Genomic DNA, 20,000 nt, shown 5'->3' on the forward strand with positions numbered 1-20,000 from the left:
TCCTTCATGAAAGGGGCTGGAAGCTGTTTTCATTTTGACACGAGAGAGAGACCACCTTGCATTGTCAATTGCCAAATCTGTATATGGATAAGTAGCCTATGGTTGTCAACTTATTTTGTACGGCCATACCAGCCTGGCAACGCCCGATCTCGTCTGATCTCGGAAGCTAAGTAGGGTCGGGCCTGGTTAGTACTTGGATGGGAGACCGCCTGGGAATACCAGGTGCTGTATGCTCTTCACTTAGAAACTGAAATGTTGCAATATGCACAAGTAGTCCTTCATGAAAGGGGCTGGAAGCTGTTTTCATTTTGACACGAGAGAGAGAGAGAGAGACCAACTCGCATTGTCAATTGCCAAATCTGTATATGGATAAGTAGCCTATGGTTGTCAACTTATTTTGTACGGCCATACCAGCCTGGCAACGCCCGATCTCGTCTGATCTCGGAAGCTAAGTAGGGTCGGGCCTGGTTAGTACTTGGATGGGAGACCGCCTGGGAATACCAGGTGCTGTATGCTCTTTTGCTCATTCACTTAGAAACTGAAATGTTGCAATATGCACAAGTAGTCCTTCATGAAAGGGGCTGGAAGCTGTTTTCATTTTGACACGAGAGAGAGAGAGAGACCACCTTGCATTGTCAATTGCCAAATCTGTATATGGATAAGTAGCCTATGGTTGTCAACTTATTTCGTACGGCCATACCAGCCTGGCAACGCCCGATCTCGTCTGATCTCGGAAGCTAAGCAGGGTCGGGCCTGGTTAGTACTTGGATGGGAGACCGCCTGGGAATACCATGTGCTGTATGCTCTTTTGCTCATTCACTTAGAAACTGAAATGTTGCAATATGCACAAGTAGTCCTTCATGAAAGGGGCTGGAAGCTGTTTTCATTTTGACACGAGAGAGAGAGAGACCACCTTGCATTGTCAATTGCCAAATCTGTATATGGATAAGTAGCCTATGGTTGTCAACTTAATTTCGTACGGCCATACCAGCCTGGCAACGCCCGATCTCGTCTGATCTCGGAAGCTAAGCAGGGTCGGGCCTGGTTAGTACTTGGATGGGAGACCGCCTGGGAATACCAGGTGCTGTATGCTCTTTTGCTCATTCACTTAGAAACTGAAATGTTGCAATATGCTCAAGTAGTTCTTCATGAAAGGGGCTGGAAGCTGTTTTCATTTTGACACGAGAGAGAGAGAGAGAGAGAGAGAGAGAGAGACCACCTTGCATTGTCAATTGCCAAATCTGTATATGGATAAGTAGCCTATGGTTGTCAACTTATTTCGTACGGCCATACCAGCCTGGCAACGCCCGATCTTGTCTGATCTCGGAAGCTAAGCAGGGTCGGGCCTGGTTAGTACTTGGATGGGAGACCGCCTGGGAATACCAGGTGCTGTATGCTCTTTTGCTCATTCACTTAGAAACTGAAATGTTGCAATATGCACAAGTAGTCCTTCATGAAAGGGGCTGGAAGCTGTTTTCATTTTGACACGAGAGAGAGAGAGACCACCTTGCATTGTCAATTGCCAAATCTGTATATGGATAAGTAGCCTATGGTTGTCAACTTATTTCGTACGGCCATACCAGCCTGGCAACGCCCGATCTCGTCTGATCTCGGAAGCTAAGCAGGGTCGGGCCTGGTTAGTACTTGGATGGGAGACCGCCTGGGAATACCAGGTGCTGTATGCTCTTTTGCTCATTCACTTAGAAACTGAAATGTTGCAATATGCACAAGTAGTCCTTCATGAAAGGGGCTGGAAGCTGTTTTCATTTTGACACGAGAGAGAGAGAGACCACCTTGCATTGTCAATTGCCAAATCTGTATATGGATAAGTAGCCTATGGTTGTCAACTTAATTTCGTACGGCCATACCAGCCTGGCAACGCCCGATCTCGTCTGATCTCGGAAGCTAAGCAGGGTCGGGCCTGGTTAGTACTTGGATGGGAGACCGCCTGGGAATACCAGGTGCTGTATGCTCTTTTGCTCATTCACTTAGAAACTGAAATGTTGCAATATGCTCAAGTAGTCCTTCATGAAAGGGGCTGGAAGCTGTTTTCATTTTGACACGAGAGAGAGAGAGAGAGAGAGAGAGAGAGAGACCACCTTGCATTGTCAATTGCCAAATCTGTATATGGATAAGTAGCCTATGGTTGTCAACTTATTTCGTACGGCCATACCAGCCTGGCAACGCCCGATCTTGTCTGATCTCGGAAGCTAAGCAGGGTCGGGCCTGGTTAGTACTTGGATGGGAGACCGCCTGGGAATACCAGGTGCTGTATGCTCTTTTGCTCATTCACTTAGAAACTGAAATGTTGCAATATGCACAAGTAGTCCTTCATGAAAGGGGCTGGAAGCTGTTTTCATTTTGACACGAGAGAGAGAGAGACCACCTTGCATTGTCAATTGCCAAATCTGTATATGGATAAGTAGCCTATGGTTGTCAACTTATTTCGTACGGCCATACCAGCCTGGCAACGCCCGATCTCGTCTGATCTCGGAAGCTAAGCAGGGTCGGGCCTGGTTAGTACTTGGATGGGAGACCGCCTGGGAATACCAGGTGCTGTATGCTCTTCACTTAGAAACTGAAATGTTGCAATATGCACAAGTAGTCCTTCATGAAAGGGGCTGGAAGCTGTTTTCATTTTGACACGAGAGAGAGAGAGAGAGACCAACTCGCATTGTCAATTGCCAAATCTGTATATGGATAAGTAGCCTATGGTTGTCAACTTATTTTGTACGGCCATACCAGCCTGGCAACGCCCGATCTCGTCTGATCTCGGAAGCTAAGTAGGGTCGGGCCTGGTTAGTACTTGGATGGGAGACCGCCTGGGAATACCAGGTGCTGTATGCTCTTTTGCTCATTCACTTAGAAACTGAAATGTTGCAATATGCACAAGTAGTCCTTCATGAAAGGGGCTGGAAGCTGTTTTCATTTTGACACGAGAGAGAGAGAGAGACCACCTTGCATTGTCAATTGCCAAATCTGTATATGGATAAGTAGCCTATGGTTGTCAACTTATTTCGTACGGCCATACCAGCCTGGCAACGCCCGATCTCGTCTGATCTCGGAAGCTAAGCAGGGTCGGGCCTGGTTAGTACTTGGATGGGAGACCGCCTGGGAATACCATGTGCTGTATGCTCTTTTGCTCATTCACTTAGAAACTGAAATGTTGCAATATGCACAAGTAGTCCTTCATGAAAGGGGCTGGAAGCTGTTTTCATTTTGACACGAGAGAGAGAGAGACCACCTTGCATTGTCAATTGCCAAATCTGTATATGGATAAGTAGCCTATGGTTGTCAACTTAATTTCGTACGGCCATACCAGCCTGGCAACGCCCGATCTCGTCTGATCTCGGAAGCTAAGCAGGGTCGGGCCTGGTTAGTACTTGGATGGGAGACCGCCTGGGAATACCAGGTGCTGTATGCTCTTTTGCTCATTCACTTAGAAACTGAAATGTTGCAATATGCTCAAGTAGTTCTTCATGAAAGGGGCTGGAAGCTGTTTTCATTTTGACACGAGAGAGAGAGAGAGAGAGAGAGAGAGAGAGAGAGAGACCACCTTGCATTGTCAATTGCCAAATCTGTATATGGATAAGTAGCCTATGGTTGTCAACTTATTTCGTACGGCCATACCAGCCTGGCAACGCCCGATCTTGTCTGATCTCGGAAGCTAAGCAGGGTCGGGCCTGGTTAGTACTTGGATGGGAGACCGCCTGGGAATACCAGGTGCTGTATGCTCTTTTGCTCATTCACTTAGAAACTGAAATGTTGCAATATGCACAAGTAGTCCTTCATGAAAGGGGCTGGAAGCTGTTTTCATTTTGACACGAGAGAGAGAGAGACCACCTTGCATTGTCAATTGCCAAATCTGTATATGGATAAGTAGCCTATGGTTGTCAACTTATTTCGTACGGCCATACCAGCCTGGCAACGCCCGATCTCGTCTGATCTCGGAAGCTAAGCAGGGTCGGGCCTGGTTAGTACTTGGATGGGAGACCGCCTGGGAATACCAGGTGCTGTATGCTCTTTTGCTCATTCACTTAGAAACTGAAATGTTGCAATATGCACAAGTAGTCCTTCATGAAAGGGGCTGGAAGCTGTTTTCATTTTGACACGAGAGAGAGACCACCTTGCATTGTCAATTGCCAAATCTGTATATGGATAAGTAGCCTATGGTTGTCAACTTAATTCGTACGGCCATACCAGCCTGGCAACGCCCAATCTCGTCTGATCTCGGAAGCTAAGTAGGGTCGGGCCTGGTTAGTACTTGGATGGGAGACCGCCTGGGAATACCAGGTGCTGTATGCTCTTTTGCTCATTCACTTAGAAACTGAAATGTTGCAATATGCACAAGTAGTCCTTCATGAAAGGGGCTGGAAGCTGTTTTCATTTTGACACGAGAGAGAGACCACCTTGCATTGTCAATTGCCAAATCTGTATATGGATAAGTAGCCTATGGTTGTCAACTTATTTCGTACGGCCATACCAGCCTGGCAACGCCCGATCTCGTCTGATCTCGGAAGCTAAGCAGGGTCGGGCCTGGTTAGTACTTGGATGGGAGACCGCCTGGGAATACCATGTGCTGTATGCTCTTTTGCTCATTCACTTAGAAACTGAAATGTTGCAATATGCACAAGTAGTCCTTCATGAAAGGGGCTGGAAGCTGTTTTCATTTTGACACGAGAGAGAGAGAGACCACCTTGCATTGTCAATTGCCAAATCTGTATATGGATAAGTAGCCTATGGTTGTCAACTTAATTTCGTACGGCCATACCAGCCTGGCAACGCCCGATCTCGTCTGATCTCGGAAGCTAAGCAGGGTCGGGCCTGGTTAGTACTTGGATGGGAGACCGCCTGGGAATACCAGGTGCTGTATGCTCTTTTGCTCATTCACTTAGAAACTGAAATGTTGCAATATGCTCAAGTAGTCCTTCATGAAAGGGGCTGGAAGCTGTTTTCATTTTGACACGAGAGAGAGAGAGAGAGAGAGACCACCTTGCATTGTCAATTGCCAAATCTGTATATGGATAAGTAGCCTATGGTTGTCAACTTATTTCGTACGGCCATACCAGCCTGGCAACGCCCGATCTTGTCTGATCTCGGAAGCTAAGCAGGGTCGGGCCTGGTTAGTACTTGGATGGGAGACCGCCTGGGAATACCATGTGCTGTATGCTCTTTTGCTCATTCACTTAGAAACTGAAATGTTGCAATATGCACAAGTAGTCCTTCATGAAAGGGGCTGGAAGCTGTTTTCATTTTGACACGAGAGAGAGAGACCACCTTGCATTGTCAATTGCCAAATCTGTATATGGATAAGTAGCCTATGGTTGTCAACTTAATTTCGTACGGCCATACCAGCCTGGCAACGCCCGATCTCGTCTGATCTCGGAAGCTAAGCAGGGTCGGGCCTGGTTAGTACTTGGATGGGAGACCGCCTGGGAATACCAGGTGCTGTATGCTCTTTTGCTCATTCACTTAGAAACTGAAATGTTGCAATATGCTCAAGTAGTCCTTCATGAAAGGGGCTGGAAGCTGTTTTCATTTTGACACGAGAGAGAGAGAGAGAGAGAGAGAGAGAGAGAGACCACCTTGCATTGTCAATTGCCAAATCTGTATATGGATAAGTAGCCTATGGTTGTCAACTTATTTCGTACGGCCATACCAGCCTGGCAACGCCCGATCTTGTCTGATCTCGGAAGCTAAGCAGGGTCGGGCCTGGTTAGTACTTGGATGGGAGACCGCCTGGGAATACCAGGTGCTGTATGCTCTTTTGCTCATTCACTTAGAAACTGAAATGTTGCAATATGCACAAGTAGTCCTTCATGAAAGGGGCTGGAAGCTGTTTTCATTTTGACACGAGAGAGAGAGACCACCTTGCATTGTCAATTGCCAAATCTGTATATGGATAAGTAGCCTATGGTTGTCAACTTATTTCGTACGGCCATACCAGCCTGGCAACGCCCGATCTCGTCTGATCTCGGAAGCTAAGCAGGGTCGGGCCTGGTTAGTACTTGGATGGGAGACCGCCTGGGAATACCAGGTGCTGTATGCTCTTCACTTAGAAACTGAAATGTTGCAATATGCACAAGTAGTCCTTCATGAAAGGGGCTGGAAGCTGTTTTCATTTTGACACGAGAGAGAGAGAGAGAGACCAACTCGCATTGTCAATTGCCAAATCTGTATATGGATAAGTAGCCTATGGTTGTCAACTTATTTTGTACGGCCATACCAGCCTGGCAACGCCCGATCTCGTCTGATCTCGGAAGCTAAGTAGGGTCGGGCCTGGTTAGTACTTGGATGGGAGACCGCCTGGGAATACCAGGTGCTGTATGCTCTTTTGCTCATTCACTTAGAAACTGAAATGTTGCAATATGCACAAGTAGTCCTTCATGAAAGGGGCTGGAAGCTGTTTTCATTTTGACACGAGAGAGAGAGAGAGACCACCTTGCATTGTCAATTGCCAAATCTGTATATGGATAAGTAGCCTATGGTTGTCAACTTATTTCGTACGGCCATACCAGCCTGGCAACGCCCGATCTCGTCTGATCTCGGAAGCTAAGCAGGGTCGGGCCTGGTTAGTACTTGGATGGGAGACCGCCTGGGAATACCATGTGCTGTATGCTCTTTTGCTCATTCACTTAGAAACTGAAATGTTGCAATATGCACAAGTAGTCCTTCATGAAAGGGGCTGGAAGCTGTTTTCATTTTGACACGAGAGAGAGAGAGACCACCTTGCATTGTCAATTGCCAAATCTGTATATGGATAAGTAGCCTATGGTTGTCAACTTAATTTCGTACGGCCATACCAGCCTGGCAACGCCCGATCTCGTCTGATCTCGGAAGCTAAGCAGGGTCGGGCCTGGTTAGTACTTGGATGGGAGACCGCCTGGGAATACCAGGTGCTGTATGCTCTTTTGCTCATTCACTTAGAAACTGAAATGTTGCAATATGCTCAAGTAGTTCTTCATGAAAGGGGCTGGAAGCTGTTTTCATTTTGACACGAGAGAGAGAGAGAGAGAGAGAGAGAGAGAGACCACCTTGCATTGTCAATTGCCAAATCTGTATATGGATAAGTAGCCTATGGTTGTCAACTTATTTCGTACGGCCATACCAGCCTGGCAACGCCCGATCTTGTCTGATCTCGGAAGCTAAGCAGGGTCGGGCCTGGTTAGTACTTGGATGGGAGACCGCCTGGGAATACCAGGTGCTGTATGCTCTTTTGCTCATTCACTTAGAAACTGAAATGTTGCAATATGCACAAGTAGTCCTTCATGAAAGGGGCTGGAAGCTGTTTTCATTTTGACACGAGAGAGAGAGAGACCACCTTGCATTGTCAATTGCCAAATCTGTATATGGATAAGTAGCCTATGGTTGTCAACTTATTTCGTACGGCCATACCAGCCTGGCAACGCCCGATCTCGTCTGATCTCGGAAGCTAAGCAGGGTCGGGCCTGGTTAGTACTTGGATGGGAGACCGCCTGGGAATACCAGGTGCTGTATGCTCTTTTGCTCATTCACTTAGAAACTGAAATGTTGCAATATGCACAAGTAGTCCTTCATGAAAGGGGCTGGAAGCTGTTTTCATTTTGACACGAGAGAGAGACCACCTTGCATTGTCAATTGCCAAATCTGTATATGGATAAGTAGCCTATGGTTGTCAACTTAATTCGTACGGCCATACCAGCCTGGCAACGCCCAATCTCGTCTGATCTCGGAAGCTAAGTAGGGTCGGGCCTGGTTAGTACTTGGATGGGAGACCGCCTGGGAATACCAGGTGCTGTATGCTCTTTTGCTCATTCACTTAGAAACTGAAATGTTGCAATATGCACAAGTAGTCCTTCATGAAAGGGGCTGGAAGCTGTTTTCATTTTGACACGAGAGAGAGACCACCTTGCATTGTCAATTGCCAAATCTGTATATGGATAAGTAGCCTATGGTTGTCAACTTATTTCGTACGGCCATACCAGCCTGGCAACGCCCGATCTCGTCTGATCTCGGAAGCTAAGCAGGGTCGGGCCTGGTTAGTACTTGGATGGGAGACCGCCTGGGAATACCATGTGCTGTATGCTCTTTTGCTCATTCACTTAGAAACTGAAATGTTGCAATATGCACAAGTAGTCCTTCATGAAAGGGGCTGGAAGCTGTTTTCATTTTGACACGAGAGAGAGAGACCACCTTGCATTGTCAATTGCCAAATCTGTATATGGATAAGTAGCCTATGGTTGTCAACTTAATTTCGTACGGCCATACCAGCCTGGCAACGCCCGATCTCGTCTGATCTCGGAAGCTAAGCAGGGTCGGGCCTGGTTAGTACTTGGATGGGAGACCGCCTGGGAATACCAGGTGCTGTATGCTCTTTTGCTCATTCACTTAGAAACTGAAATGTTGCAATATGCTCAAGTAGTCCTTCATGAAAGGGGCTGGAAGCTGTTTTCATTTTGACACGAGAGAGAGAGAGAGAGAGAGAGAGAGACCACCTTGCATTGTCAATTGCCAAATCTGTATATGGATAAGTAGCCTATGGTTGTCAACTTATTTCGTACGGCCATACCAGCCTGGCAACGCCCGATCTTGTCTGATCTCGGAAGCTAAGCAGGGTCGGGCCTGGTTAGTACTTGGATGGGAGACCGCCTGGGAATACCATGTGCTGTATGCTCTTTTGCTCATTCACTTAGAAACTGAAATGTTGCAATATGCACAAGTAGTCCTTCATGAAAGGGGCTGGAAGCTGTTTTCATTTTGACACGAGAGAGAGAGAGACCACCTTGCATTGTCAATTGCCAAATCTGTATATGGATAAGTAGCCTATGGTTGTCAACTTAATTTCGTACGGCCATACCAGCCTGGCAACGCCCGATCTCGTCTGATCTCGGAAGCTAAGCAGGGTCGGGCCTGGTTAGTACTTGGATGGGAGACCGCCTGGGAATACCAGGTGCTGTATGCTCTTTTGCTCATTCACTTAGAAACTGAAATGTTGCAATATGCTCAAGTAGTCCTTCATGAAAGGGGCTGGAAGCTGTTTTCATTTTGACACGAGAGAGAGAGAGAGAGAGAGAGAGAGACCACCTTGCATTGTCAATTGCCAAATCTGTATATGGATAAGTAGCCTATGGTTGTCAACTTATTTCGTACGGCCATACCAGCCTGGCAACGCCCGATCTTGTCTGATCTCGGAAGCTAAGCAGGGTCGGGCCTGGTTAGTACTTGGATGGGAGACCGCCTGGGAATACCAGGTGCTGTATGCTCTTTTGCTCATTCACTTAGAAACTGAAATGTTGCAATATGCACAAGTAGTCCTTCATGAAAGGGGCTGGAAGCTGTTTTCATTTTGACACGAGAGAGAGAGAGACCACCTTGCATTGTCAATTGCCAAATCTGTATATGGATAAGTAGCCTATGGTTGTCAACTTATTTCGTACGGCCATACCAGCCTGCCAACGCCCGATCTCGTCTGATCTCGGAAGCTAAGCAGGGTCGGGCCTGGTTAGTACTTGGATGGGAGACCGCCTGGGAATACCAGGTGCTGTATGCTCTTCACTTAGAAACTGAAATGTTGCAATATGCACAAGTAGTCCTTCATGAAAGGGGCTGGAAGCTGTTTTCATTTTGACACGAGAGAGAGAGAGAGACCAACTCGCATTGTCAATTGCCAAATCTGTATATGGATAAGTAGCCTATGGTTGTCAACTTATTTCGTACGGCCATACCAGCCTGGCAACGCCCGATCTCGTCTGATCTCGGAAGCTAAGTAGGGTCGGGCCTGGTTAGTACTTGGATGGGAGACCGCCTGGGAATACCAGGTGCTGTATGCTCTTTTGCTCATTCACTTAGAAACTGAAATGTTGCAATATGCACAAGTAGTCCTTCATGAAAGGGGCTGGAAGCTGTTTTCATTTTGACACGAGAGAGAGAGAGAGACCACCTTGCATTGTCAATTGCCAAATCTGTATATGGATAAGTAGCCTATGGTTGTCAACTTATTTCGTACGGCCAAACCAGCCTGGCAACGCCCGATCTCGTCTGATCTCGGAAGCTAAGCAGGGTCGGGCCTGGTTAGTACTTGGATGGGAGACCGCCTGGGAATACCATGTGCTGTATGCTCTTTTGCTCATTCACTTAGAAACTGAAATGTTGCAATATGCACAAGTAGTCCTTCATGAAAGGGGCTGGAAGCTGTTTTCATTTTGACACACGAGCGAGAGAGAGAGACCACCTTGCATTGTCAATTGCCAAATCTGTATATGGATAAGTAGCCTATGGTTGTCAACTTATTTCGTACGGCCATACCAGCCTGGCAACGCCCGATCTTGTCTGATCTCGGAAGCTAAGCAGGGTCGGGCCTGGTTAGTACTTGGATGGGAGACCGCCTGGGAATACCAGGTGCTGTATGCTCTTTTGCTCATTCACTTAGAAACTGAAATGTTGCAATATGCACAAGTAGTCCTTCATGAAAGGGGCTGGAAGCTGTTTTCATTTTGACACGAGAGAGAGAGAGACCACCTTGCATTGTCAATTGCCAAATCTGTATATGGATAAGTAGCCTATGGTTGTCAACTTATTTCGTACGGCCATACCAGCCTGGCAACGCCCGATCTCGTCTGATCTCGGAAGCTAAGCAGGGTCGGGCCTGGTTAGTACTTGGATGGGAGACCGCCTGGGAATACCAGGTGCTGTATGCTCTTCACTTAGAAACTGAAATGTTGCAATATGCACAAGTAGTCCTTCATGAAAGGGGCTGGAAGCTGTTTTCATTTTGACACGAGAGAGAGAGAGAGACCAACTCGCATTGTCAATTGCCAAATCTGTATATGGATAAGTAGCCTATGGTTGTCAACTTATTTCGTACGGCCATACCAGCCTGGCAACGCCCGATCTCGTCTGATCTCGGAAGCTAAGTAGGGTCGGGCCTGGTTAGTACTTGGATGGGAGACCGCCTGGGAATACCAGGTGCTGTATGCTCTTTTGCTCATTCACTTAGAAACTGAAATGTTGCAATATGCACAAGTAGTCCTTCATGAAAGGGGCTGGAAGCTGTTTTCATTTTGACACGAGAGAGAGAGAGAGAGAGACCACCTTGCATTGTCAATTGCCAAATCTGTATATGGATAAGTAGCCTATGGTTGTCAACTTATTTCGTACGGCCAAACCAGCCTGGCAACGCCCGATCTCGTCTGATCTCGGAAGCTAAGCAGGGTCGGGCCTGGTTAGTACTTGGATGGGAGACCGCCTGGGAATACCATGTGCTGTATGCTCTTTTGCTCATTCACTTAGAAACTGAAATGTTGCAATATGCACAAGTAGTCCTTCATGAAAGGGTCTGGAAGCTGTTTTCATTTTGACACACGAGCGAGAGAGAGAGACCACCTTGCATTGTCAATTGCCAAATCTGTATATGGATAAGTAGCCTATGGTTGTCAACTTATTTCGTACGGCCATACCAGCCTGGCAACGCCCGATCTTGTCTGATCTCGGAAGCTAAGCAGGGTCGGGCCTGGTTAGTACTTGGATGGGAGACCGCCTGGGAATACCAGGTGCTGTATGCTCTTTTGCTCATTCACTTAGAAACTGAAATGTTGCAATATGCACAAGTAGTCCTTCATGAAAGGGGCTGGAAGCTGTTTTCATTTTGACACGAGAGAGAGAGACCACCTTGCATTGTCAATTGCCAAATCTGTATATGGATAAGTAGCCTATGGTTGTCAACTTATTTCGTACGGCCATACCAGCCTGGCAACGCCCGATCTCGTCTGATCTCGGAAGCTAAGCAGGGTCGGGCCTGGTTAGTACTTGGATGGGAGACCGCCTGGGAATACCAGGTGCTGTATGCTCTTCACTTAGAAACTGAAATGTTGCAATATGCACAAGTAGTCCTTCATGAAAGGGGCTGGAAGCTGTTTTCATTTTGACACGAGAGAGAGAGAGAGAGACCAACTCGCATTGTCAATTGCCAAATCTGTATATGGATAAGTAGCCTATGGTTGTCAACTTATTTCGTACGGCCATACCAGCCTGGCAACGCCCGATCTCGTCTGATCTCGGAAGCTAAGTAGGGTCGGGCCTGGTTAGTACTTGGATGGGAGACCGCCTGGGAATACCAGGTGCTGTATGCTCTTTTGCTCATTCACTTAGAAACTGAAATGTTGCAATATGCACAAGTAGTCCTTCATGAAAGGGGCTGGAAGCTGTTTTCATTTTGACACGAGAGAGAGAGAGAGAGAGACCACCTTGCATTGTCAATTGCCAAATCTGTATATGGATAAGTAGCCTATGGTTGTCAACTTATTTCGTACGGCCAAACCAGCCTGGCAACGCCCGATCTCGTCTGATCTCGGAAGCTAAGCAGGGTCGGGCCTGGTTAGTACTTGGATGGGAGACCGCCTGGGAATACCATGTGCTGTATGCTCTTTTGCTCATTCACTTAGAAACTGAAATGTTGCAATATGCACAAGTAGTCCTTCATGAAAGGGGCTGGAAGCTGTTTTCATTTTGACACACGAGCGAGAGAGAGAGACCACCTTGCATTGTCAATTGCCAAATCTGTATATGGATAAGTAGCCTATGGTTGTCAACTTATTTCGTACGGCCAAACCAGCCTTGCAACGCCCGATCTCGTCTGATCTCGGAAGCTAAGCAGGGTCGGGCCTGGTTAGTACTTGGATGGGAGACCGCCTGGGAATACCATGTGCTGTATGCTCTTTTGCTCATTCACTTAGAAACTGAAATGTTGCAATATGCACAAGTAGTCCTTCATGAAAGGGGCTGGAAGCTGTTTTCATTTTGACACGAGAGAGAGAGAGAGACCACCTTGCATTGTCAATTGCCAAATCTGTATATGGATAAGTAGCCTATGGTTGTCAACTTATTTCGTACGGCCATACCAACCTGGCAACGCCCGATCTCGTCTGATCTCGGAAGCTAAGTAGGGTCGGGCCTGGTTAGTACTTGGATGGGAGACCGCCTGGGAATACCAGGTGCTGTATGCTCTTTTGCTCATTCACTTAGAAACTGAAATGTTGCAATATGCACAAGTAGTCCTTCATGAAAGGGGCTGGAAGCTGTTTTCATTTTGACACGAGAGAGAGAGAGAGAGAGACCACCTTGCATTGTCAATTGCCAAATCTGTATATGGATAAGTAGCCTATGGTTGTCAACTTATTTCGTACGGCCAAACCAGCCTGGCAACGCCCGATCTCGTCTGATCTCGGAAGCTAAGTAGGGTCGGGCCTGGTTAGTACTTGGATGGGAGACCGCCTGGGAATACCATGTGCTGTATGCTCTTTTGCTCATTCACTTAGAAACTGAAATGTTGCAATATGCACAAGTAGTCCTTCATGAAAGGGGCTGGAAGCTGTTTTCATTTTGACACGAGAGCGAGAGAGAGAGACCACCTTGCATTGTCAATTGCCAAATCTGTATATGGATAAGTAGCCTATGGTTGTCAACTTATTTCGTACGGCCATACCAGCCTGGCAACGCCCAATCTCGTCTGATCTCGGAAGCTAAGCAGGGTCGGGCCTGGTTAGTACTTGGATGGGAGACCGCCTGGGAATACCATGTGCTGTATGCTATTTTGCTCATTCACTTAGAAACTGAAATGTTGCAATATGCACAAGTAGTCCTTCATGAAAGGGGCTGGAAGCTGTTTTCATTTTGACACGAGAGAGAGAGAGAGAGAGACCACCTTGCATTGTCAATTGCCAAATCTGTATATGGATAAGTAGCCTATGGTTGTCAACTTATTTCGTACGGCCATACCAGCCTGGCAACGCCTGATCTCGGAAGCTAAGCAGGGTCGGGCCTGGTTAGTACTTGGATGGGAGACCGCCTGGGAATACCAGGTGCTGTATGCTCTTTTGCTCATTCACTTAGAAACTGAAATGTTGCAATATGCACAAGTAGTCCTTCATGAAAGGGGCTGGAAGCTGTTTTCATTTTGACACGAGAGAGAGAGAGAGAGACCACCTTGCATTGTCAATTGCCAAATCTGTATATGGATAAGTAGCCTATGGTTGTCAACTTATTTCGTACGGCCAAACCAGCCTGGCAACGCCCGATCTCGTCTGATCTCGGAAGCTAAGCAGGGTCGGGCCTGGTTAGTACTTGGATGGGAGACCGCCTGGGAATACCAGGTGCTGTATGCTCTTTTGCTCATTCACTTAGAAACTGAAATGTTGCAATATGCACAAGTAGTCCGTCATGAAAGGGGCTGGAAGCTGTTTTCATTTTGACACGAGAGAGAGAGAGAGAGAGACCACCTTGCATTGTCAATTGCCAAATCTGTATATGGATAAGTAGCCTATGGTTGTCAACTTATTTCGTAAGGCCATACCAGCCTGGCAACGCCCGATCTCGTCTGATCTCGGAAGCTAAGCAGGGTCGGGCCTGGTTAGTACTTGGATGGGAGACCGCCTGGGAATACCAGGTGCTGTATGCTCTTTTGCTCATTCACTTAGAAACTGAAATGTTGCAATATGCACAAGTAGTCCTTCATGAAAGGGGCTGGAAGCTGTTTTCATTTTGACACGAGAGAGAGAAAGACCACCTTGCATTGTCAATTGCCAAATCTGTATTTGGATAAGTAGCCTATGGTTGTCAACTTATTTCGTACGGCCATACCAGCCTGGCAACGCCCGATCTCGTCTGATCTCGGAAGCTAAGCAGGGTCGGGCCTGGTTAGTACTTGGATGGGAGACCGCCTGGGAATACCAGGTGCTGTATGCTCTTTTGCTCATTCACTTAGAAACTGAAATGTTGCAATATGCACGAGTAGTCCTTCATGAAAGGGGCTGGAAGCTGTTTTCATTTTGACACGAGAGAGAGACCACCTTGCATTGTCAATTGCCAAATCTGTATATGGATAAGTAGCCTATGGTTGTCAACTTAATTCGTACGGCCATACCAGCCTGGCAACGCCCGATCTCGTCTGATCTCGGAAGCTAAGTAGGGTCGGGCCTGGTTAGTACTTGGATGGGAGACCGCCTGGGAATACCAGGTGCTGTATGCTCTTTTGCTCATTCACTTAGAAACTGAAATGTTGCAATATGCACAAGTAGTCCTTCATGAAAGGGGCTGGAAGCTGTTTTCATTTTGACACGAGAGAGAGACCACCTTGCATTGTCAATTGCCAAATCTGTATATGGATAAGTAGCCTATGGTTGTCAACTTATTTCGTACGGCCATACCAGCCTGGCAACGCCCAATCTCGTCTGATCTCGGAAGCTAAGCAGGGTCGGGCCTGGTTAGTACTTGGATGGGAGACCGCCTGGGAATACCATGTGCTGTATGCTCTTTTGCTCATTCACTTAGAAACTGAAATGTTGCAATATGCACAAGTAGTCCTTCATGAAAGGGGCTGGAAGCTGTTTTCATTTTGACACGAGAGAGAGAGAGACCACCTTGCATTGTCAATTGCCAAATCTGTATATGGATAAGTAGCCTATGGTTGTCAACTTAATTTCGTACGGCCATACCAGCCTGGCAACGCCCGATCTCGTCTGATCTCGGAAGCTAAGCAGGGTCGGGCCTGGTTAGTACTTGGATGGGAGACCGCCTGGGAATACCAGGTGCTGTATGCTCTTTTGCTCATTCACTTAGAAACTGAAATGTTGCAATATGCTCAAGTAGTCCTTCATGAAAGGGGCTGGAAGCTGTTTTCATTTTGACACGAGAGAGAGAGAGAGAGAGAGAGAGAGAGAGACCACCTTGCATTGTCAATTGCCAAATCTGTATATGGATAAGTAGCCTATGGTTGTCAACTTATTTCGTACGGCCATACCAGCCTGGCAACGCCCGATCTCGTCTGATCTCGGAAGCTAAGCAGGGTCGGGCCTGGTTAGTACTTGGATGGGAGACCGCCTGGGAATACCAGGTGCTGTATGCTCTTCACTTAGAAACTGAAATGTTGCAATATGCACAAGTAGTCCTTCATGAAAGGGGCTGGAAGCTGTTTTCATTTTGACACGAGAGAGAGAGAGAGAGACCAACTTGCATTGTCAATTGCCAAATCTGTATATGGATAAGTAGCCTATGGTTGTCAACTTATTTCGTACGGCCATACCAGCCTGGCAACGCCCGATCTCGTCTGATCTCGGAAGCTAAGTAGGGTCGGGCCTGGTTAGTACTTGGATGGGAGACCGCCTGGGAATACCAGGTGCTGTATGCTCTTTTGCTCATTCACTTAGAAACTGAAATGTTGCAATATGCACAAGTAGTCCTTCATGAAAGGGGCTGGAAGCTGTTTTCATTTTGACACGAGAGAGAGAGAGACCACCTTGCATTGTCAATTGCCAAATCTGTATATGGATAAGTAGCCTATGGTTGTCAACTTATTTTGTACGGCCAAACCAGCCTGGCAACGCCCGATCTCGTCTGATCTCGGAAGCTAAGCAGGGTCGGGCCTGGTTAGTACTTGGATGGGAGACCGCCTGGGAATACCATGTGCTGTATGCTCTTTTGCTCATTCACTTAGAAACTGAAATGTTGCAATATGCACAAGTAGTCCTTCATGAAAGGGGCTGGAAGCTGTTTTCATTTTGACACACGAGCGAGAGAGAGAGACCACCTTGCATTGTCAATTGCCAAATCTGTATATGGATAAGTAGCCTATGGTTGTCAACTTATTTCGTACGGCCATACCAGCCTGGCAACGCCCGATCTCGTCTGATCTCGGAAGCTAAGCAGGGTCGGGCCTGGTTAGTACTTGGATGGGAGACCGCCTGGGAATACCATGTGCTGTATGCTCTTTTGCTCATTCACTTAGAAACTGAAATGTTGCAATATGCACAAGTAGTCCTTCATGAAAGGGGCTGGAAGCTGTTTTCATTTTGACACGAGAGAGAGAGAGAGAGACCACCTTGCATTGTCAATTGCCAAATCTGTATATGGATAAGTAGCCTATGGTTGTCAACTTATTTCGTACGGCCATACCAGCCTGGCAACGCCTGATCTCGGAAGCTAAGCAGGGTCGGGCCTGGTTAGTACTTGGATGGGAGACCGCCTGGGAATACCAGGTGCTGTATGCTCTTTTGCTCATTCACTTAGAAACTGAAATGTTGCAATATGCACAAGTAGTCCTTCATGAAAGGGGCTGGAAGCTGTTTTCATTTTGACACGAGAGAGAGAGAGAGAGAGACCACCTTGCATTGTCAATTGCCAAATCTGTATATGGATAAGTAGCCTATGGTTGTCAACTTATTTCGTACGGCCAAACCAGCCTTGCAACGCCCGATCTCGTCTGATCTCGGAAGCTAAGCAGGGTCGGGCCTGGTTAGTACTTGGATGGGAGACCGCCTGGGAATACCATGTGCTGTATGCTCTTTTGGTCATTCACTTAGAAACTGAAATGTTGCAATATGCACAAGTAGTCCTTCATGAAAGGGGCTGGAAGCTGTTTTCATTTTGACACGAGAGAGAGAGAGAGAGAGACCACCTTGCATTGTCAATTGCCAAATCTGTATATGGATAAGTAGCCTATGGTTGTCAACTTATTTCGTACGGCCATACCAGCCTGGCAACGCCCGATCTCGTCTGATCTCGGAAGCTAAGTAGGGTCGGGCCTGGTTAGTACTTGGATGGGAGACCGCCTGGGAATACCAGGTGCTGTATGCTCTTTTGCTCATTCACTTAGAAACTGAAATGTTGCAATATGCACAAGTAGTCCTTCATGAAAGGGGCTGGAAGCTGTTTTCATTTTGACACGAGAGAGAGAGAGAGAGAGACCACCTTGCATTGTCAATTGCCAAATCTGTATATGGATAAGTAGCCTATGGTTGTCAACTTATTTCGTACGGCCATACCAGCCTGGCAACGCCCGATCTCGTCTGATCTCGGAAGCTAAGCAGGGTCGGGCCTGGTTAGTACTTGGATGGGAGACCGCCTGGGAATACCATGTGCTGTATGCTCTTTTGCTCATTCACTTAGAAACTGAAATGTTGCAATATGCACAAGTAGTCCTTCATGAAAGGGGCTGGAAGCTGTTTTCATTTTGACACGAGAGAGAGAGAGAGAGACCACCTTGCATTGTCAATTGCCAAATCTGTATATGGATAAGTAGCCTATGGTTATCAACTTATTTCGTACGGCCATACCAGCCTGGCAACGCCTGATCTCGGAAGCTAAGCAGGGTCGGGCCTGGTTAGTACTTGGATGGGAGACCGCCTGGGAATACCAGGTGCTGTATGCTCTTTTGCTCATTCACTTAGAAACTGAAATGTTGCAATATGCACAAGTAGTTCTTCATGAAAGGGGCTGGAAGCTGTTTTCATTTTGACACGAGAGAGAGAGAGACCACCTTGCATTGTCAATTGCCAAATCTGTATATGGATAAGTAGCCTATGGTTGTCAACTTATTTCGTACGGCCATACCAGCCTGGCAACGCCCGATCTCGTCTGATCTCGGAAGCTAAGCAGGGTCGGGCCTGGTTAGTACTTGGATGGGAGACCGCCTGGGAATACCATGTGCTGTATGCTCTTTTGCTCATTCACTTAGAAACTGAAATGTTGCAATATGCACAAGTAGTCCTTCATGAAAGGGGCTGGAAGCTGTTTTCATTTTGACACGAGAGCGAGAGAGAGAGACCACCTTGCATTGTCAATTGCCAAATCTGTATATGGATAAGTAGCCTATGGTTGTCAACTTATTTCGTACGGCCAAACCAGCCTTGCAACGCCCGATCTCGTCTGATCTCGGAAGCTAAGCAGGGTCGGGCCTGGTTAGTACTTGGATGGGAGACCGCCTGGGAATACCATGTGCTGTATGCTCTTTTGCTCATTCACTTAGAAACTGAAATGTTGCAATATGCACAAGTAGTCCTTCATGAAAGGGGCTGGAAGCTGTTTTCATTTTGACACGAGAGAGAGAGAGAGAGAGACCACCTTGCATTGTCAATTGCCAAATCTGTATATGGATAAGTAGCCTATGGTTGTCAACTTATTTCGTACGGCCATACCAGCCTGGCAACGCCCGATCTCGTCTGATCTCGGAAGCTAAGTAGGGTCGGGCCTGGTTAGTACTTGGATGGGAGACCGCCTGGGAATACCAGGTGCTGTATGCTCTTTTGCTCATTCACTTAGAAACTGAAATGTTGCAATATGCACAAGTAGTCCTTCATGAAAGGGGCTGGAAGCTGTTTTCATTTTGACACGAGAGAGAGAGAGAGAGAGACCACCTTGCATTGTCAATTGCCAAATCTGTATATGGATAAGTAGCCTATGGTTGTCAACTTATTTCGTACGGCCAAACCAGCCTGGCAACGCCCGATCTCGTCTGATCTCGGAAGCTAAGTAGGGTCGGGCCTGGTTAGTACTTGGATGGGAGACCGCCTGGGAATACCATGTGCTGTATGCTCTTTTGCTCATTCACTTAGAAACTGAAATGTTGCAATATGCACAAGTAGTCCTTCATGAAAGGGGCTGGAAGCTGTTTTCATTTTGACACGAGAGCGAGAGAGAGACCACCTTGCATTGTCAATTGCCAAATCTGTATATGGATAAGTAGCCTATGGTTGTCAACTTATTTCGTACGGCCATACCAGCCTGGCAACGCCCGATCTCGTCTGATCTCGGAAGCTAAGCAGGGTCGGGCCTGGTTAGTACTTGGATGGGAGACCGCCTGGGAATACCATGTGCTGTATGCTCTTTTGCTCATTCACTTAGAAACTGAAATGTTGCAATATGCACAAGTAGTCCTTCATGAAAGGGGCTGGAAGCTGTTTTCATTTTGACACGAGAGAGAGAGAGAGAGACCACCTTGCATTGTCAATTGCCAAATCTGTATATGGATAAGTAGCCTATGGTTGTCAACTTATTTCGTACGGCCATACCAGCCTGGCAACGCCTGATCTCGGAAGCTAAGCAGGGTCGGGCCTGGTTAGTACTTGGATGGGAGACCGCCTGGGAATACCAGGTGCTGTATGTTCTTTTGCTCATTCACTTAGAAACTGAAATGTTGCAATATGCACAAGTAGTCCTTCATGAAAGGGGCTGGAAGCTGTTTTCATTTTGAC

The 20,000-nt window shown here is 47.1% G+C and overlaps 40 non-coding genes and 29 pseudogenes across 40 annotated transcripts; all 69 read left to right on the top strand.

Annotated features, from left to right (window-relative positions):
• Positions 1-115: 115 nt before the first annotated feature.
• LOC146297233 (5S ribosomal RNA) lies at positions 116-234 on the top strand. Its single transcript, XR_014739660.1, has one exon. It is a non-coding gene; the product is annotated as a 5S ribosomal RNA (ribosomal RNA).
• Positions 235-397: 163 nt separating this feature from the next.
• Positions 398-516, top strand: LOC146297234 (5S ribosomal RNA). The gene has a single exon (XR_014739671.1). It is a non-coding gene; the product is annotated as a 5S ribosomal RNA (ribosomal RNA).
• A 170-nt stretch (positions 517-686) lies between these two features.
• Positions 687-805, top strand: LOC146297235 (5S ribosomal RNA; annotated as a pseudogene).
• Positions 806-974: 169 nt separating this feature from the next.
• Positions 975-1,093, top strand: LOC146297236 (5S ribosomal RNA). Its single transcript, XR_014742301.1, has one exon. It is a non-coding gene; the product is annotated as a 5S ribosomal RNA (ribosomal RNA).
• Positions 1,094-1,279: 186 nt separating this feature from the next.
• Positions 1,280-1,398, top strand: LOC146297237 (5S ribosomal RNA). The gene has a single exon (XR_014738428.1). It is a non-coding gene; the product is annotated as a 5S ribosomal RNA (ribosomal RNA).
• Positions 1,399-1,566: 168 nt separating this feature from the next.
• Positions 1,567-1,685, top strand: LOC146297238 (5S ribosomal RNA). The gene has a single exon (XR_014742314.1). It is a non-coding gene; the product is annotated as a 5S ribosomal RNA (ribosomal RNA).
• A 169-nt stretch (positions 1,686-1,854) lies between these two features.
• Positions 1,855-1,973, top strand: LOC146297239 (5S ribosomal RNA). Its single transcript, XR_014742341.1, has one exon. It is a non-coding gene; the product is annotated as a 5S ribosomal RNA (ribosomal RNA).
• Positions 1,974-2,159: 186 nt separating this feature from the next.
• Positions 2,160-2,278, top strand: LOC146297240 (5S ribosomal RNA). Its single transcript, XR_014738439.1, has one exon. It is a non-coding gene; the product is annotated as a 5S ribosomal RNA (ribosomal RNA).
• Positions 2,279-2,446: 168 nt separating this feature from the next.
• LOC146297241 (5S ribosomal RNA) lies at positions 2,447-2,565 on the top strand. Its single transcript, XR_014742452.1, has one exon. It is a non-coding gene; the product is annotated as a 5S ribosomal RNA (ribosomal RNA).
• A 163-nt stretch (positions 2,566-2,728) lies between these two features.
• On the top strand, positions 2,729-2,847 carry LOC146297242 (5S ribosomal RNA). The gene has a single exon (XR_014739682.1). It is a non-coding gene; the product is annotated as a 5S ribosomal RNA (ribosomal RNA).
• Positions 2,848-3,017: 170 nt separating this feature from the next.
• Positions 3,018-3,136, top strand: LOC146297243 (5S ribosomal RNA; annotated as a pseudogene).
• Positions 3,137-3,305: 169 nt separating this feature from the next.
• On the top strand, positions 3,306-3,424 carry LOC146297244 (5S ribosomal RNA). Its single transcript, XR_014742563.1, has one exon. It is a non-coding gene; the product is annotated as a 5S ribosomal RNA (ribosomal RNA).
• Positions 3,425-3,616: 192 nt separating this feature from the next.
• Positions 3,617-3,735, top strand: LOC146297245 (5S ribosomal RNA). The gene has a single exon (XR_014738450.1). It is a non-coding gene; the product is annotated as a 5S ribosomal RNA (ribosomal RNA).
• Positions 3,736-3,903: 168 nt separating this feature from the next.
• On the top strand, positions 3,904-4,022 carry LOC146297246 (5S ribosomal RNA). The gene has a single exon (XR_014742674.1). It is a non-coding gene; the product is annotated as a 5S ribosomal RNA (ribosomal RNA).
• Positions 4,023-4,186: 164 nt separating this feature from the next.
• On the top strand, positions 4,187-4,305 carry LOC146297247 (5S ribosomal RNA; annotated as a pseudogene).
• Positions 4,306-4,469: 164 nt separating this feature from the next.
• LOC146297248 (5S ribosomal RNA) lies at positions 4,470-4,588 on the top strand (annotated as a pseudogene).
• A 169-nt stretch (positions 4,589-4,757) lies between these two features.
• Positions 4,758-4,876, top strand: LOC146297249 (5S ribosomal RNA). The gene has a single exon (XR_014742785.1). It is a non-coding gene; the product is annotated as a 5S ribosomal RNA (ribosomal RNA).
• A 176-nt stretch (positions 4,877-5,052) lies between these two features.
• LOC146297250 (5S ribosomal RNA) lies at positions 5,053-5,171 on the top strand (annotated as a pseudogene).
• A 167-nt stretch (positions 5,172-5,338) lies between these two features.
• LOC146297251 (5S ribosomal RNA) lies at positions 5,339-5,457 on the top strand. Its single transcript, XR_014742896.1, has one exon. It is a non-coding gene; the product is annotated as a 5S ribosomal RNA (ribosomal RNA).
• Positions 5,458-5,645: 188 nt separating this feature from the next.
• LOC146297252 (5S ribosomal RNA) lies at positions 5,646-5,764 on the top strand. The gene has a single exon (XR_014738461.1). It is a non-coding gene; the product is annotated as a 5S ribosomal RNA (ribosomal RNA).
• A 166-nt stretch (positions 5,765-5,930) lies between these two features.
• Positions 5,931-6,049, top strand: LOC146297253 (5S ribosomal RNA). The gene has a single exon (XR_014743007.1). It is a non-coding gene; the product is annotated as a 5S ribosomal RNA (ribosomal RNA).
• A 163-nt stretch (positions 6,050-6,212) lies between these two features.
• On the top strand, positions 6,213-6,331 carry LOC146297254 (5S ribosomal RNA). The gene has a single exon (XR_014739693.1). It is a non-coding gene; the product is annotated as a 5S ribosomal RNA (ribosomal RNA).
• Positions 6,332-6,501: 170 nt separating this feature from the next.
• On the top strand, positions 6,502-6,620 carry LOC146297255 (5S ribosomal RNA; annotated as a pseudogene).
• A 169-nt stretch (positions 6,621-6,789) lies between these two features.
• Positions 6,790-6,908, top strand: LOC146297256 (5S ribosomal RNA). Its single transcript, XR_014743118.1, has one exon. It is a non-coding gene; the product is annotated as a 5S ribosomal RNA (ribosomal RNA).
• Positions 6,909-7,094: 186 nt separating this feature from the next.
• LOC146297257 (5S ribosomal RNA) lies at positions 7,095-7,213 on the top strand. Its single transcript, XR_014738472.1, has one exon. It is a non-coding gene; the product is annotated as a 5S ribosomal RNA (ribosomal RNA).
• A 168-nt stretch (positions 7,214-7,381) lies between these two features.
• On the top strand, positions 7,382-7,500 carry LOC146297258 (5S ribosomal RNA). The gene has a single exon (XR_014743229.1). It is a non-coding gene; the product is annotated as a 5S ribosomal RNA (ribosomal RNA).
• A 164-nt stretch (positions 7,501-7,664) lies between these two features.
• Positions 7,665-7,783, top strand: LOC146297259 (5S ribosomal RNA; annotated as a pseudogene).
• Positions 7,784-7,947: 164 nt separating this feature from the next.
• LOC146297260 (5S ribosomal RNA) lies at positions 7,948-8,066 on the top strand (annotated as a pseudogene).
• Positions 8,067-8,233: 167 nt separating this feature from the next.
• Positions 8,234-8,352, top strand: LOC146297261 (5S ribosomal RNA). Its single transcript, XR_014743351.1, has one exon. It is a non-coding gene; the product is annotated as a 5S ribosomal RNA (ribosomal RNA).
• Positions 8,353-8,534: 182 nt separating this feature from the next.
• Positions 8,535-8,653, top strand: LOC146297262 (5S ribosomal RNA; annotated as a pseudogene).
• Positions 8,654-8,822: 169 nt separating this feature from the next.
• LOC146297263 (5S ribosomal RNA) lies at positions 8,823-8,941 on the top strand. The gene has a single exon (XR_014743462.1). It is a non-coding gene; the product is annotated as a 5S ribosomal RNA (ribosomal RNA).
• Positions 8,942-9,123: 182 nt separating this feature from the next.
• Positions 9,124-9,242, top strand: LOC146297264 (5S ribosomal RNA). The gene has a single exon (XR_014738483.1). It is a non-coding gene; the product is annotated as a 5S ribosomal RNA (ribosomal RNA).
• Positions 9,243-9,410: 168 nt separating this feature from the next.
• Positions 9,411-9,529, top strand: LOC146297265 (5S ribosomal RNA). Its single transcript, XR_014746593.1, has one exon. It is a non-coding gene; the product is annotated as a 5S ribosomal RNA (ribosomal RNA).
• A 161-nt stretch (positions 9,530-9,690) lies between these two features.
• On the top strand, positions 9,691-9,809 carry LOC146297266 (5S ribosomal RNA). Its single transcript, XR_014736193.1, has one exon. It is a non-coding gene; the product is annotated as a 5S ribosomal RNA (ribosomal RNA).
• A 170-nt stretch (positions 9,810-9,979) lies between these two features.
• On the top strand, positions 9,980-10,098 carry LOC146297267 (5S ribosomal RNA; annotated as a pseudogene).
• A 172-nt stretch (positions 10,099-10,270) lies between these two features.
• LOC146297268 (5S ribosomal RNA) lies at positions 10,271-10,389 on the top strand. Its single transcript, XR_014738505.1, has one exon. It is a non-coding gene; the product is annotated as a 5S ribosomal RNA (ribosomal RNA).
• Positions 10,390-10,557: 168 nt separating this feature from the next.
• On the top strand, positions 10,558-10,676 carry LOC146297269 (5S ribosomal RNA). The gene has a single exon (XR_014743573.1). It is a non-coding gene; the product is annotated as a 5S ribosomal RNA (ribosomal RNA).
• Positions 10,677-10,837: 161 nt separating this feature from the next.
• LOC146297270 (5S ribosomal RNA) lies at positions 10,838-10,956 on the top strand. The gene has a single exon (XR_014736204.1). It is a non-coding gene; the product is annotated as a 5S ribosomal RNA (ribosomal RNA).
• A 174-nt stretch (positions 10,957-11,130) lies between these two features.
• Positions 11,131-11,249, top strand: LOC146297271 (5S ribosomal RNA; annotated as a pseudogene).
• Positions 11,250-11,421: 172 nt separating this feature from the next.
• Positions 11,422-11,540, top strand: LOC146297272 (5S ribosomal RNA). Its single transcript, XR_014738516.1, has one exon. It is a non-coding gene; the product is annotated as a 5S ribosomal RNA (ribosomal RNA).
• Positions 11,541-11,706: 166 nt separating this feature from the next.
• LOC146297273 (5S ribosomal RNA) lies at positions 11,707-11,825 on the top strand. The gene has a single exon (XR_014743684.1). It is a non-coding gene; the product is annotated as a 5S ribosomal RNA (ribosomal RNA).
• A 163-nt stretch (positions 11,826-11,988) lies between these two features.
• On the top strand, positions 11,989-12,107 carry LOC146297274 (5S ribosomal RNA). Its single transcript, XR_014736215.1, has one exon. It is a non-coding gene; the product is annotated as a 5S ribosomal RNA (ribosomal RNA).
• Positions 12,108-12,281: 174 nt separating this feature from the next.
• On the top strand, positions 12,282-12,400 carry LOC146297275 (5S ribosomal RNA; annotated as a pseudogene).
• A 172-nt stretch (positions 12,401-12,572) lies between these two features.
• LOC146297276 (5S ribosomal RNA) lies at positions 12,573-12,691 on the top strand (annotated as a pseudogene).
• A 170-nt stretch (positions 12,692-12,861) lies between these two features.
• On the top strand, positions 12,862-12,980 carry LOC146297277 (5S ribosomal RNA). Its single transcript, XR_014746619.1, has one exon. It is a non-coding gene; the product is annotated as a 5S ribosomal RNA (ribosomal RNA).
• Positions 12,981-13,154: 174 nt separating this feature from the next.
• Positions 13,155-13,273, top strand: LOC146297278 (5S ribosomal RNA; annotated as a pseudogene).
• A 172-nt stretch (positions 13,274-13,445) lies between these two features.
• Positions 13,446-13,564, top strand: LOC146297279 (5S ribosomal RNA; annotated as a pseudogene).
• A 174-nt stretch (positions 13,565-13,738) lies between these two features.
• On the top strand, positions 13,739-13,847 carry LOC146297280 (5S ribosomal RNA; annotated as a pseudogene).
• Positions 13,848-14,019: 172 nt separating this feature from the next.
• On the top strand, positions 14,020-14,138 carry LOC146297281 (5S ribosomal RNA). The gene has a single exon (XR_014736578.1). It is a non-coding gene; the product is annotated as a 5S ribosomal RNA (ribosomal RNA).
• A 174-nt stretch (positions 14,139-14,312) lies between these two features.
• Positions 14,313-14,431, top strand: LOC146297282 (5S ribosomal RNA; annotated as a pseudogene).
• Positions 14,432-14,599: 168 nt separating this feature from the next.
• LOC146297283 (5S ribosomal RNA) lies at positions 14,600-14,718 on the top strand. The gene has a single exon (XR_014743795.1). It is a non-coding gene; the product is annotated as a 5S ribosomal RNA (ribosomal RNA).
• A 164-nt stretch (positions 14,719-14,882) lies between these two features.
• On the top strand, positions 14,883-15,001 carry LOC146297284 (5S ribosomal RNA). The gene has a single exon (XR_014736226.1). It is a non-coding gene; the product is annotated as a 5S ribosomal RNA (ribosomal RNA).
• Positions 15,002-15,165: 164 nt separating this feature from the next.
• On the top strand, positions 15,166-15,284 carry LOC146297285 (5S ribosomal RNA; annotated as a pseudogene).
• A 169-nt stretch (positions 15,285-15,453) lies between these two features.
• Positions 15,454-15,572, top strand: LOC146297286 (5S ribosomal RNA). The gene has a single exon (XR_014743906.1). It is a non-coding gene; the product is annotated as a 5S ribosomal RNA (ribosomal RNA).
• Positions 15,573-15,758: 186 nt separating this feature from the next.
• On the top strand, positions 15,759-15,877 carry LOC146297287 (5S ribosomal RNA). The gene has a single exon (XR_014744017.1). It is a non-coding gene; the product is annotated as a 5S ribosomal RNA (ribosomal RNA).
• Positions 15,878-16,040: 163 nt separating this feature from the next.
• Positions 16,041-16,159, top strand: LOC146297288 (5S ribosomal RNA). The gene has a single exon (XR_014736237.1). It is a non-coding gene; the product is annotated as a 5S ribosomal RNA (ribosomal RNA).
• A 168-nt stretch (positions 16,160-16,327) lies between these two features.
• Positions 16,328-16,446, top strand: LOC146297289 (5S ribosomal RNA; annotated as a pseudogene).
• A 172-nt stretch (positions 16,447-16,618) lies between these two features.
• Positions 16,619-16,737, top strand: LOC146297290 (5S ribosomal RNA; annotated as a pseudogene).
• A 172-nt stretch (positions 16,738-16,909) lies between these two features.
• On the top strand, positions 16,910-17,018 carry LOC146297291 (5S ribosomal RNA; annotated as a pseudogene).
• A 174-nt stretch (positions 17,019-17,192) lies between these two features.
• LOC146297292 (5S ribosomal RNA) lies at positions 17,193-17,311 on the top strand (annotated as a pseudogene).
• A 174-nt stretch (positions 17,312-17,485) lies between these two features.
• LOC146297293 (5S ribosomal RNA) lies at positions 17,486-17,604 on the top strand. Its single transcript, XR_014736248.1, has one exon. It is a non-coding gene; the product is annotated as a 5S ribosomal RNA (ribosomal RNA).
• Positions 17,605-17,778: 174 nt separating this feature from the next.
• On the top strand, positions 17,779-17,897 carry LOC146297294 (5S ribosomal RNA; annotated as a pseudogene).
• Positions 17,898-18,069: 172 nt separating this feature from the next.
• On the top strand, positions 18,070-18,178 carry LOC146297295 (5S ribosomal RNA; annotated as a pseudogene).
• Positions 18,179-18,346: 168 nt separating this feature from the next.
• Positions 18,347-18,465, top strand: LOC146297296 (5S ribosomal RNA; annotated as a pseudogene).
• Positions 18,466-18,637: 172 nt separating this feature from the next.
• LOC146297297 (5S ribosomal RNA) lies at positions 18,638-18,756 on the top strand (annotated as a pseudogene).
• Positions 18,757-18,930: 174 nt separating this feature from the next.
• LOC146297298 (5S ribosomal RNA) lies at positions 18,931-19,049 on the top strand. Its single transcript, XR_014736259.1, has one exon. It is a non-coding gene; the product is annotated as a 5S ribosomal RNA (ribosomal RNA).
• A 174-nt stretch (positions 19,050-19,223) lies between these two features.
• Positions 19,224-19,342, top strand: LOC146297299 (5S ribosomal RNA; annotated as a pseudogene).
• A 170-nt stretch (positions 19,343-19,512) lies between these two features.
• Positions 19,513-19,631, top strand: LOC146297300 (5S ribosomal RNA; annotated as a pseudogene).
• A 172-nt stretch (positions 19,632-19,803) lies between these two features.
• LOC146297301 (5S ribosomal RNA) lies at positions 19,804-19,912 on the top strand (annotated as a pseudogene).
• The last annotated feature ends 88 nt before the right edge of the window (positions 19,913-20,000 follow it).

The sequence above is a fragment of the Hypomesus nipponensis genome, chromosome 3, assembly GCF_054491055.1.
Source record: "Hypomesus nipponensis isolate SF chromosome 3, ASM5449105v1, whole genome shotgun sequence".
Lineage (NCBI taxonomy): Eukaryota > Metazoa > Chordata > Actinopteri > Osmeriformes > Osmeridae > Hypomesus > Hypomesus nipponensis.